This window comes from Dipteris shenzhenensis, chromosome 5, assembly GCF_047967505.1.
Source record: "Dipteris shenzhenensis isolate YYH24624 ecotype China chromosome 5, Dip_SZ_1.0, whole genome shotgun sequence".
In the NCBI taxonomy this organism is placed as follows: domain Eukaryota; kingdom Viridiplantae; phylum Streptophyta; class Polypodiopsida; order Gleicheniales; family Dipteridaceae; genus Dipteris; species Dipteris shenzhenensis.
Window position 1 is genome coordinate 31,382,843 of NC_141600.1, and position 12,678 is coordinate 31,395,520.

A 12,678-nucleotide genomic window follows, 5' to 3' on the forward strand; every position below is an offset into this window, starting at 1 on the left:
GGTCAGGCTTGATTTACAAAACATATGGGCTGAAGGTGGAAAGGATTTTACTTTTAAATGTTTCATGTCGATGGCGTTCGCTTTGTAGCTTGATGCATGATGCTTTGTTCTTCCATGTGCCTTAATGATATATGTGTGGATGCCATGCTTCATGCTATGGTCATCTCATGCACTTGTGCTTTTGGCATACTTATGACAACGATGTGTGCATTCATGCTTTGATTTGTCATTTGTTGCAAAGGTCTTACCAATTGATTTCTTTCAATATTGGCAGTGTCTAATTGCATACAATGATTCTGACTTGACAGAACGTAGAGCTTGAAAAGACGATGACTTTTCCTTTTTGGAGCGTGCACAAATTCTTCCTAAATTTCAAGTTATGCCTTGTCAAACTTTCTGTGAAGAAGAGAAGGCCTTTGCTAATGTGGCACAGGGATTCACATGTAGAATTCAAACTGTGCTTGGCAGGGGCTATGTGCTTAGGTGGCACTTGGTGATGTGGCAGTTAACCTAAACTTAACTATGGTTAAAATTCTTATTTGCCACGTGTCCTTATCCTCTCCACACCCAGGGTCAGATGAACTTAACCAAGGTTAATCTACTATCCTGGGTCAAATTCTATCTGCCACGTGTCTCAAGAGTAGACCTTAGAGAACATGCGAGTTTCATGGCAATGGAAATGAAGCTACTGTACGTGGATGGCATCGTTGTTTGTTGGGGAGAGAGGCTCCCATGAGGCTGTTTGTAGAGCATAGGCTTGCTCTTGCCTTGCTTGTGGAGTCTCAGGTTGTGAATAGTTCCTTGCTAGAGGAGCTACTCTGAAGGTTGATGCGGTTCGATGGAGTCTGCTACACAGGTGGTTGGCGATGTGTGAAGGGCTGGTCGTTGGTGATGCTTCTAGGTCATAAATGCTGCATGTGGCTGCTTTTTGGCTCTTTGGAGGAGCCTTTGGACCTTGTTGGGTGTTCATCTATAATAGTTGCGTGGGCACTAGAGCTATTGATTGCACATTTCAAGGAGGCCCATTGGCTACTACTGGAAGAGCTGAGGAAGAGCTTGTGGGCTACGGAAGAGCTGAGGCGATGGTTGCTGGTAGGAGCTCGGCTCTGGAGATGGACGTTGATGCAGATGCTCGCTGGTACAAGTAGCTATGGCATGTTTGACACCGGTGCCCAATCAAAGGTGCAAGTGAGTCGAGCCGTTCACTGGCAATGGCATAGTAGACATTGAAGAGGCTACAGACAGAGCGGTTGGAGGCTTGTTGGAGGCCAGCTCGTTGGTAGTGCCGGCTGTGGAGTCGCTGGGTCGAGCGGAGGCTACTGGCATTAGTCACCTATCCTCAGCTCTACTTAAGTCGCCACTCAATGGAGGTACCTGCTGGCCATCTTTGTAAAAACACCTTTTGCAACAACACCTTCTTCACAGCATCATCAATCTTGAAATGTCTTCCACGGACATAGTTTCACACATAAGAACTCTCCCTAAAGGTACTATGGGTGTGCCAAATTTTATTTCTCTATACACAAAGCATGGGAAAGAAAACACTCACTAATCTACCTAGGCTTGTGGAGCCCCTAAGCTCTGATACCATGAGAAAGGTCCAATATATGATTGCCACTAAGCCTAGTGCACACAAGATCAGCAAAAGAACTAAGGAGGCTCAAAGCACACTAAATAAGACATGAGAGGGAGATAGTAAATCTATATCTATTGCAATGTGTTTTCAACAATACATGATAGGCCTCTTATATAGAGAGTGCCCTTTGAATAGTCAACACTTGTGTGATCCTCTCATCCACATCTCTCCTTGTGGATATCCTCAATCCACATCTCCACATCATGTAGTCCACATCTTAGGGTGGCTACTTTAATACATTCCTTATCACATACCTTCGCCCTTTAATCTATGTGCTCATGGCACCATATCTCAACACTTCATTTTGTCAACATAGAATAAATCTCAAACTGGATGCAGTTCCAAATGTCCAACGGAGATATAGGATGAATCCCAACTATGCAAAGCAAGTGAAAGAAGAGTCGGAGAAGCTCATGCAAGTGGGGTTTATCTATCCCTTGGATCACGTTAGTTGGTTATCTCCCATTGTAATAGTTCCTAAGAAAAATGGAAAGCTGCACAGTGCAGACTTGTGTTGATCATAGAAAGTTAAATGCAGCTACCATTATTGATCCTTTTCCATTACCTTTCTGTGACACACTGTTAGATGCTATTGCAAGTCATGAAATATATAGTTTTCTTGATGAACTTTGGCTTAAAGAATGCTCCACCAACCTTCCAAAAGTGGATTCAAGAAGTATTTGCAGAGTATCTTACCTCTTTTATGAGGGTTTTTCTTTGATGATTTCTTAGTTTTTGGCCTGGCAGACCAACTCAATATGTATCATGTCACCACCCTTGTCCAAAATCTAGGGTATGCGAGGAAAAGGTCCTTTTTGAATATGGATGTATTTCTTGCAAAAAATTCAAATATGCAAGGGAAAAATATGAAAATATCATGTCCCCCCTATCACGAAATAGATGGTATATACCTTGAAAATAATGCAAGATTTTAACATTTGTACATATTTTTCATAATGTGTGATGCTCAAGGGGGGGGGACTTTTGGATGAGGGGAGGAGTAAAACAAAAAATACACTAAAATACGAAAACCTCTCTTAGTTGAAATTAATGTGATTTTTTCATGTGTTACCTAAATTTCAAGGCATAAAGTCATATTTAAAGCTCTTTTGGTGTAGAACAGAACCATGCTAATTTGACTAATTTGTACTCATAACATATTGTTAAATTCATCTCATACTCAAGATTTTGATAGGTATTCTTAATTGCAAAATAATATCCATTGGCTAAAGACGATAGGGCTGCTCAATCAAACTTGCCATGGAATATGTGGAAAGCCCAACCTAATGCACTAGAGTAGTAAGGGCAACTGCACCAGATAGGGGGCAAACTCCCATCCGATTTGATAGTGAATCTAGGATTGGCCTCGCATGTTTCCAAGCTCCCCTTAGTCGATGAAGAAATTTCCTATGAGAAGGATGCAAAAGCCGACATGATTCAAGAGTTTGGGGCTCCAGCAACAACAAAAAACTTCTTTCTCTTGTACAATGTTGATTATGTGTTTTGTATGTAGCAACTTGAATCATACATGGAATGAGTGCAATTGTTGGTGAAGACTAATTCCTTGTCTAGAGACAATTATTCCATTCTCAGGGTTGTAGAAAAGGGATGGAAGATCTCATGGACGAATTGGATCTATGCAAAACTAATGGCAGAGGTCAATCGCAATGATTTGTCATAGATGAATAGCCACTCCAAGGTGGGTCCATTCATCTCTACTCTCTATGGTTACAGTAAACGATCTTTCGTGTTGATCAGAGGAATTCTAAAGCCACATAAGGGGCTTCAAACAAAAGCAAAATGTGATGTCCTTGAAGACAAACAAAAGTGGCAGTCTTTCAATGACTACAAGGCCACTAAATACAGCACCAATGAGGCATATGTGGTAGGATTCGGCACACCACTATCTGATGCCTTGTGGGATACACCCATTGGGGGTCGGAGCTACTGCAAACAACTGCAAGAATTGAAGGTAAAAAATGCCACTACTCTATTATAGGAGGATTCCTCTACCATGAAGGCCGCCGTCGTGCGAGCCCTACAAAAATTGAGCATACCATCTTCTGACATAGGTTTGAGTGCATGCCTATCTCGAACTATTTCCATTAAGGAGGTTGAGCATGCTATGGGAATCCTTCACTCCTTTCATGATCAACGAAGTGGTGTTGGGGCAACATTTTCTTTTCAATTGTTGCAGGCATTGTAGACGAACAAAGATGAATTGCTACAACAGGCTGCCATGCATAAGAAGGAGCACAAATAGTTTGAAGTAACGAGGCAAGAATTGGAAGTAGTGAAGACCGAGTATACTGCATACAAGTCTCAGAAAGAGGAGCAGATTCAGAGAGCAAAATAGTGTCTGTCCAACATGTTTGTGGGGGTTAAAAGCCACTGTACCTTAACCCTAGTTATGTACAATACTCAAATACATATATATATGGATGGCATAGAAGATTAGGGTGTTTTGCACCCACCAAAACTTGTGTGACTGTCTCTTCTGGCTCTCCCTCTCTCTCTCTCACATTCTTCCATTCCGCTTCCGTTGTTGAGATCTCTCAACTAGTATTAGAGTGTGGGTGTCCTAGCTGAGAGCCGGGGTTTGAGCCTAGAGCCCGAAGTCTGCTACTATAGCTCTATGGGAGGAAGGAGAAGCTTGGTTGGGTGTCTTTACCTGCATCCTGATGTGTAGAGACCTTGTAGAAACTTTTGGAAAGTCCTCTGAGTGGTTTTTTGCAAGCCAGTAGGTGGATTTGGAGGCAAAAATACAGTCTATTTTACCTGAGAGTCTTGTGATGAAGATATCTTTCTCTAGAAGCTGAATCTTGCTGTGAGATCTAAAGAAAAGTTGTAGAAGACTTTGAGTACTTCATTTTTGTTTAAATATCTCTATCATCTGAGTTTTGAGTGAAAAGTTACAGCTTCTGCAAAAAGTGATGAAATTAAATTTTTTGCATGGATTTTGTGTGTTGGACCTCCATATTCAGGCCACCATTTGTAGTTCAGACACTCTGAGTGGATTTAGAGCAGTCCAAAACTTCTACCTATGAAGCTATTTTCGATTCCGTGAAGTTCTAAAGCTGTAGTGAAGATTTGTCTACTCCAACGTCTTCATTCCGTCATTTTTTGTGTGAGTGGAAACTCAACATCCGAGCCTCCATTTGTAGAGTTGTCTGTCCCATTGGATCCGAGACCGCCTGAAACATATGTCTACAAAGCTGCTTGCTATTTCGTGAAGAATCAAAGGAGTTGCGATTCTCTGTGTTTTTCCATCATCTCTTTGAAGGAAATTTCTCAAAGTTTCTAAGAGCTTGTCATTGATTGCCATGTGGCATTTTGGCTAAGGTTAAGTTTCCTAAGGTTCTTTTTTTGCAAAGAAATGCAAGGTTTGACTGGCTCCCCTACTCCATCCTTGGATGAGATTTTGGAGTTGTGGCAGAAGAGAGATATTTATAGATTGTCTTGTTGAGTTTGATTGTGCAGTGACACCCATGTTTTGAGACATCTGAGGTTCTATTTTCAATAGCGGTCATTGCCGTGGGACCATGATCTCTTGGATATCCTTTATGCAGATCACTCTGGTTACAGTCTGCTGAGTCATGTGTGCTCATTTGTGGTTTGCATTGGGTTGCAGTGGATGTATTACAGGCCATTTGGATGCATTGCGATCCTTGTTGGATGCATTGATTGGCCCAGATTGCCTTGTGGGACGCTTTATTGATGGACGTTTAGCACACAGATGCTATTTTATGCTGAGGGATAGCTTTAACATATTGCAGTGGATGCACAGGTTGTGCTATGATCTCTTGGATGAGACATTATTGATGCTTATGCCCATGGACGGTGCTTATGCTTGAGGCATTTGGCTCTTATTGGCATTGGGTTTGCCATTGTTTTGTCATTGCGGGTTGATATTTTCTTTAATGCCAAATTTACTCATATGGATGCATAGTATATGCACATGAGTCAGTTGCATTTTGATGCTTTGAGCCTTGAGTTTTGGTGACACTATCCTTCATTAAGGTAGACATATTGCATGCACCTAGTATTAGGTGTGATTTCTCTGTTGTAGGTACTAGCATTTGGGATTTTGTTTCATTTGCATCATGGCATCCTCTTCCATGTCTGAAAAGGAGTTTTTTAGCATTAAAAAGTTTGATGGGACAAACTTTTCTTTGTGGAAAGAACAGATAAGGGATGTGCTTATTAAAAAAGAAGTAGATTAGACCCTTGGCAGGGGTTGAAGCTAAAGCTGAGATATGTCTGAGGATAATTGGATTGAGTTGGATGCATTAGCAAAGTCTACTATTAGACTTCATCTTGTAGAGTCAGTTTATTTTGCAGTAGTAAATGAGCAGACTACGGAAGATTTGTGGAAGAAATTATGTGCCACCTATGAGAAGGAAACTACCTTTAATAAAGTTTACCTCATGAAGAGGTTGTTGGAGCTGCAAATGAAGGAAGGGGTCTCCATTGCTTCTCACTTGAATGAATTCAATATTATTTTTAGCCAGCTTCAAGCTTAGAAAATGAATTTTGATGCGGAGACTAAGGCAATAATTCTCTTATGTTCATTGTCATCCTCATAGGATACCTTCCGTATAGCTATCAGTAACTTTGCACCTGGTGGAGTACTAAACTGAGGAGATTAGACGGAAGTCTATGGATGGCAACAAGCAGGATACAGCCTTAAATGTGCAAAGGGGCAAAACACAGCTCATGGGAAGTCCCAAGAAAGAGGGCAGTCTCGTAGCAAATCTAGGGCACGGAACATTGAGTGTTACCACTGTGGTAAGAAGGGCCACATGAAAAAGGATTGCTACAAACTCAAAAGAGAGCAAAAGGATAAGAAAAAGACTACAAATTGGGGTGCAAATAAAATGGAAGAGAGTCCAAGGGAGAACAAAGGAAAAATGAAGATCGAGGAGATTAATGCAATCACTGATGATAGTGACAATGACATTCTTTTCATGTCTAGTCTACGTGCAGACTTGCTTACCACTTCAAATGTTGCATATTCCCAAGATTGGATTTTGGATTCTGGTGCTTCATTCCATGTTACTCCCCATAGGGAATGGTTCTCCACTTATGACAGTGGAAAGACAGGTTTTGTGCATCTTGGAAATAACTATACATGTGACATAGTAGGAGCAGGTGACATAAAGTTTTCTTTTGCAAATGGGCCTGCATTTGTTTTAAAAAATATGAGACATGTGCCTAAGCTAACCAAGAGTCTCATTTCAGTGGGTCCGCTAGATGATGCTGGTTTTCATGCCACTTTTGGCTTTTAGAGTTGGAAAATTCAAAAGGGCTATCCCTTACATGTATCAGGGGAGTCTGATCATGTTGTTCTAATAACTGACCAGCTAAGTACTTCTTTGTGGCATTGCTGCGGTTAGGGCACATGAGCCAGAATGGAATGAAACTCTTATGCCATTTGGGTTATGTATCGCATTTGAGTTTTTCTGATTTTGAATTTTGTGAGCACTGTCTCTATGGGAAGCAAATAAATCAGCCCATAAAAGAAGGGGAAAGAAAGAGCTTGAAAAGCTTGATTTAGTGCATTCGGACGTACGTGGTCCCATGCCTACACGGTCATTAGGTGGGGCTGAATACTATGTGACATTCATTGATGATGCAACTAGGAAAGTGTGGGCTTATGCTATAGCTCGGAAAAACGACATGTTCTAGGTATTTCAAAAATGGTTGGCTTTGGCTAAAAATTAGTCAGGTAGAACGCTTGAATCCCTATAGACTGATAATGGTGGAGAGTATATCTCTTATGACTTTCTGCATTTCTGTGATACAGGTGGGATCAAGAGGGAGCTCACATCCCCTTGTACTCCAAAGCAGAATCTAGTTGCAGAACAGATGAACCGCACCATTCAAGAAAGGTTGCAATGTACGCTTTCAAATGTAAGTCTTTCTGGTGGTTTTTGGGCTGAGGTAATGAAGACTGCAGTGCATGTGATCAATAGATCACCTAGCAAGAGGTTGGATGGTGGTATTCCTAAAGAGGCATGGAGTGGCAAAAGCCCTCTTACTCTCATTTAAGTATATCTAGGGTGTGAGGAATATACACATGTGCCAAAAGAGCTTCGGAAGAAGCTAGATCCTAAGTCTAGGAAATGCATCTTTCTAGGTTATGGTGAAAGTGGAGAGATGGGCTATCATAATGAGGGATGTGGAAATGAGGAGAATCACTTTCTAGGATGTGAATCCACTCGCATATGTTGATAGACAGTAAGCTGTCCATGCACCGAATGTGCAGGAAATGGTGCCACCAAGTACTCCCACAAGTACAGAATCAAGGGCAAATGATGGATCATTTATTGGTGGCAATAATGAGCCAAATGTGGCTGATATGTAGGTGGGACAAAAAATTGAAATGCCCTTGAGAAGAAAATCTAGTGTCTAGACCACCTAGGAGATTTGTTCCAGGGGTAGACTATGTGATGCTTACTGATTGCGCGGAGGTGTACCGACATTGCATAGTGATTCCTGATTGCTATTCAGCTAGCACAGAATCCCGTCTTTCATGCAAAGACCAAATACATTCAGGTTAGGTACCATTTTATCAGGGAGCTACTTGAGGACAAGTGCATAGAGCTTGTCAAGGTCCATGCAGATGATAACCCTACAGATATGTTGACAAAGAGTCTACCTAGTCAGTGGTTTGAGTATTGTCATGTATTGATGGGCATTGGATAGTATGCTCATTGGTTGTTCTCCCTCAAAGGAACATTGGCCTATAAGTGGGAGGTTGTGGGGGTTAAAGGCCATTGCACCTTAACCCCAATTATGTAATATACTCAAATACATATATATATATATATGCATGACATAGAAGATTAGGGTGTTCTGCACCCACCAAAACTTGTGTGACGCTCTCTTATGGCTCTCCCTCTCTCTCTCACCTTCTTCCATTACACTTCCATTGTTGAGATCTCTCAATGCATGTTTCCCTACTATTTAAAAATGGTTGGAATAAATAAAAACTGAATTCTTGAATGAACTACAATACATTGTTGAGGGGTAGGTTATGTTGCAAGTGGAGTCTGGACAATATTATACTTAAAGAGAGAATCCACACACTAGAAAATGTTGAAAAGCAACTGCAATCGATGGTTGAGAAGGTGGGTGACATTTTTATGTCTAGCATAGACATCCAAGACTTAAAAATACAGCTGATGGAAGCCTCACAACAATTGTGGATGAATATAAAAAATAGGGCACAAGTTGTTGCAAAATGGCCTTATGAAGCTTTTGCTTCTACCACATATACGTATGAGATTATGGATAAGGAAATACAACAATTGTAGTACAAATCGAAACATGCCCTAGGGGAAAGCTCGCTATAGGCTGAAGACACATCTGATGCCTTCACCACTCCAAAGTCAAGACTTCATTTTTCTTCGAAGCAGGAAGCGAAGAAGACAAATGATGATGTTACTGATGATGATCCCCACAAGGCTGCAGATTTACATATGAGCATGGAAAAGGGAGACACAGCACAGCTCGATGGTGATGATACAATTGAATTGGAAGACACTTCACGCTCCAAAGTCACCAATGAGGCTACCAGTGTAGTAGACAAGCAAGCTATTAAGGAAAGCATTGATCTCAAATGTTCCCAGACCATAGACCTCAAATGTATGAAGGAGTACTTAATCTAAAGGGTTCGTGTCTCCCAATTTTTGAAAAATCCTCTCCACTAGAAGTGCCAGGTGTCAAGGGGTATTTTGGCATTTAGCCTAAGTCATAGGTTAGGCATATAAGTCCTAGGAAGATCATGGGCCAATAGTAATATGTGTAACTATTAGTAGGAACCAAGAAAGCAGTTATAACTGCCTTTTAGCATGTGTTTGGAACTTGTAGTCTAAATCATGATACTTTTACTACAGTCTGGCAGTATGAAGACTATGTATATCTTTTGGGTAACTTCTATGTGGATACTGGGTATTATTCGACTGGTTCTTAATGAAAAGGATGTATCTTTCTACAGTTGCTTCAAGAGTGTTCTTTAATGCAAATTGTATATCTTGATCATGACTTGTCTTTCTGACCATGATTCGACTGTTTGTACTTTTACTAGTTGTCTATTAATGGTTGGAAGATCTAGTGAATGAATATTCAAGGTAGAATGTACCCTGAACATGGACTCCCCATTCTAATGTAAGGTGGGCATGAACATGTTAATGTGCTACACTTTAAGGTTGTTAGCATGTATTAAATAGAACATCTAGCTAGCATATGAAAAAGAATATATCTTTGCTTTGAAATTTTAGATCATAATCATGTAAGTGTTGAAAGTTAATATATATGTGCTTTGAGATTCCAAATCACAATCATGCAAGCACATGTTATATGCCACTGACTGTACTCCATGCACACATTCCTTATCAAATTCAAGATTACTTAACAATAGCTTTCAATTTTAGAATAGTTTCAAAGTAGTGAAGAAGACATTTCATGGAGTCACGAAGATCATGTGGGCCACATGCAAAATTTAGTTGAATTCTAAGGGATACTTGTATGATTTTCCCAAAGAAGAAGAAATACAAAATACAAAATCCTAGCTAATGCTAGAGGATGATGCTTGCTTAAGCATCAAGATGAACAAGCTAATTGCTAACCTTAAAAATCACACAATGACAAGCGACAGGGCCAATAGAACAAAATTGGAATGATACAGAGAGGATAAGCATGGCCTCTATGCAAGGATGACAAGTGACAGGGTCAATAGAACAAAATGAGCTATCAATTTTTTATAGAAAGCTTTGACACTGATTTGGGCTAGAAAATCCTTAAATCTAGCAAGTTCTAGAGAGGAAATCTTAGAAGGTTATGACAAAAATGTCATGAGGACCACTAATTAGCATGCTAGTGCTAATAGAGGATGCCGTAACAAATATTAAGGATAATGCTTGCATATGAATTATGAAGTACTTGGCTGGTCAGTTATTACAACAACATGATCAGACACCCCTGATACATGTAAGGGATAGCCCTTCTGAATTTTCCAACATTGAAAGCCAAAATTGGTATGAAAACCAGAATCATATAGCCGACCTAGTGAAATGAGACTCTTGGTTAGCTTAGGCACATGTCTCACAATTTTTAAAACAAATGCAGACCCATTTGCAAAATAAAACTTTGTCACCTGCTCCCACTATGTCACATGTATAGTTATTTCCAAGATGCACACAACCTGTCTTCCCACTGTTATACGTCGAGAACCATTCCCTATGGGGAGTAACATGGAATGAAGCACCAGAATCCAAAATTCAATCTTGGGAATATGCAACATTTAAAGTGGTAAGCAAGTCTGCAGGTAGACTAGACATGAAAAGAATGCCATTGTCACTATCATCAGTGACTGCATTGATCTCCTCGATCTTCATTTTTCCTTTGTCCTCCCTTTGACTCTCTTCCTTCTTATTTGCACCCCAATTTGCAGTCTTTTTCTTATCCTCTTGCTCTCTTTTGAGTTTGTAGCAATCCTTTTTCATGTGGCCCTTCTTGCCACAGTGGTAACACTCAATGTTCTGTGCCCTGGATTTGCTACGAGACTGCCCTCTTTCATGGGACTTCCCATGAGCTGTGATTTGCCCCTTTGCACATTTAAGGTTGTATTCTTCTTGTGCATCCACTGCAATATGTCAAAGCTATCCCTCAGCATAAAATAGCATATGTGTGCTAAACGTCCATCAATAAAGCATCCCACAAGGCAATCTAGGCCAATCAGTGCATCTAACAAGGATCGCAATGCATCCAAATGGCCTATAAGGCATCCACTGCAACCCAATGCAAACCCTAAATGAGCACACACGGCTCAACAGACTATAACCAGAGTGATCTGCATAAGGTATATCCAAGAAATCATGGCCCCACAGCAATGACCGCTATTGAAAATAGAACCTCGGTCAAAACATGGGCGTCAATGCACAATCAAACTCAGCAAGACAATCTATAAATATCTCTCTTCTACCACAACTCCAAAATCTCATCCAAGGATGGCAGTCAAACCTTGCATTTCTTTGCAAAAAATGAACCTTAGGAAACTTAACCTTAGCCAAAATGCCACATGGCAATCAATGACAAGCTCTTAGAAACTTTGAGAAATTTCCTTCAAAGAGACGATGGAAAAACGCAAAGAATCACAACTCCTTTGATTCTTCATGGAATAGCAAGCATCTTTGTAGACATATGTTTCAGGCAGTCCCGGATCCAACGGGATAGACAGCTCTACAAATGGAGGCCAGATGTTGAGTTTCCACTCATAAAAAATGACGGAATGAAGACGTTGGAGTAGACAAAGCTTCACTACAGCTTTAGAACTTCACGGAATCAAAAATATCTTCATAGGTAGAAGTTTTGGACTGCTCTAAATCAACTCAAAGTGTCTGAACTACAAATGGTGGCCTGGATATGGATATCCAACACACGAAATCCACGTAGAAAATTGAATTTCATCACTTTTTGTAGGAGCTGTAACTTTTCACTGAAAATTCGAATGATAGAGATATTAAAACAAAAATGAAGTACTCAAAGTCTTCTACAACTTTTCTTTAGATCTCAAGGTAAGATTCAGCCTGTAGAGAAAGATATCTTCATCACAAGACTCTCAAGTCTAAAATAGACTGTCTTTTTCCCTCCGAAAGCACCTATTGGCTTGCAAAAAACCACTCAGAGAACTTTCCAAAAGTTTCTACAAGGTCTTTGCACATCAGGATATAGGTAAAGACACCCAACTGAGCTTCTCGTTCCTCCCACAGAGCTATAGTAGTAGACTCCGGGCTCCAGGCTCACACCCGGGCTCAGCTAGAACACCCACGCTCTAATACTAGTTGAGAGATCTCAACAATGGAAGCGGAATGGAAGAAGGTGAGAGAGAGAGAGGGAGAGCCAGAAGAGACAATCACACAAGTTTTGGTGGGTGCAAAACACCCTAATCTTCTATGCCATCCATATATATATGTATTTGAGTATTGTACATAATCGGGGTTAAGGTACAGTGGCTTTTAACCCCCACAAGCATGTTG

The 12,678-nt window shown here is 40.6% G+C and overlaps 1 non-coding gene across 1 annotated transcript; it reads left to right on the forward strand.

Moving 5' to 3' along the window:
- The first annotated feature begins 10,285 nt into the window (after positions 1–10,285).
- LOC147901878 (U6 spliceosomal RNA) lies at positions 10,286–10,391 on the forward strand. Its single transcript, XR_015541063.1, has one exon. It is a non-coding gene; the product is annotated as a U6 spliceosomal RNA (small nuclear RNA).
- The last annotated feature ends 2,287 nt before the right edge of the window (positions 10,392–12,678 follow it).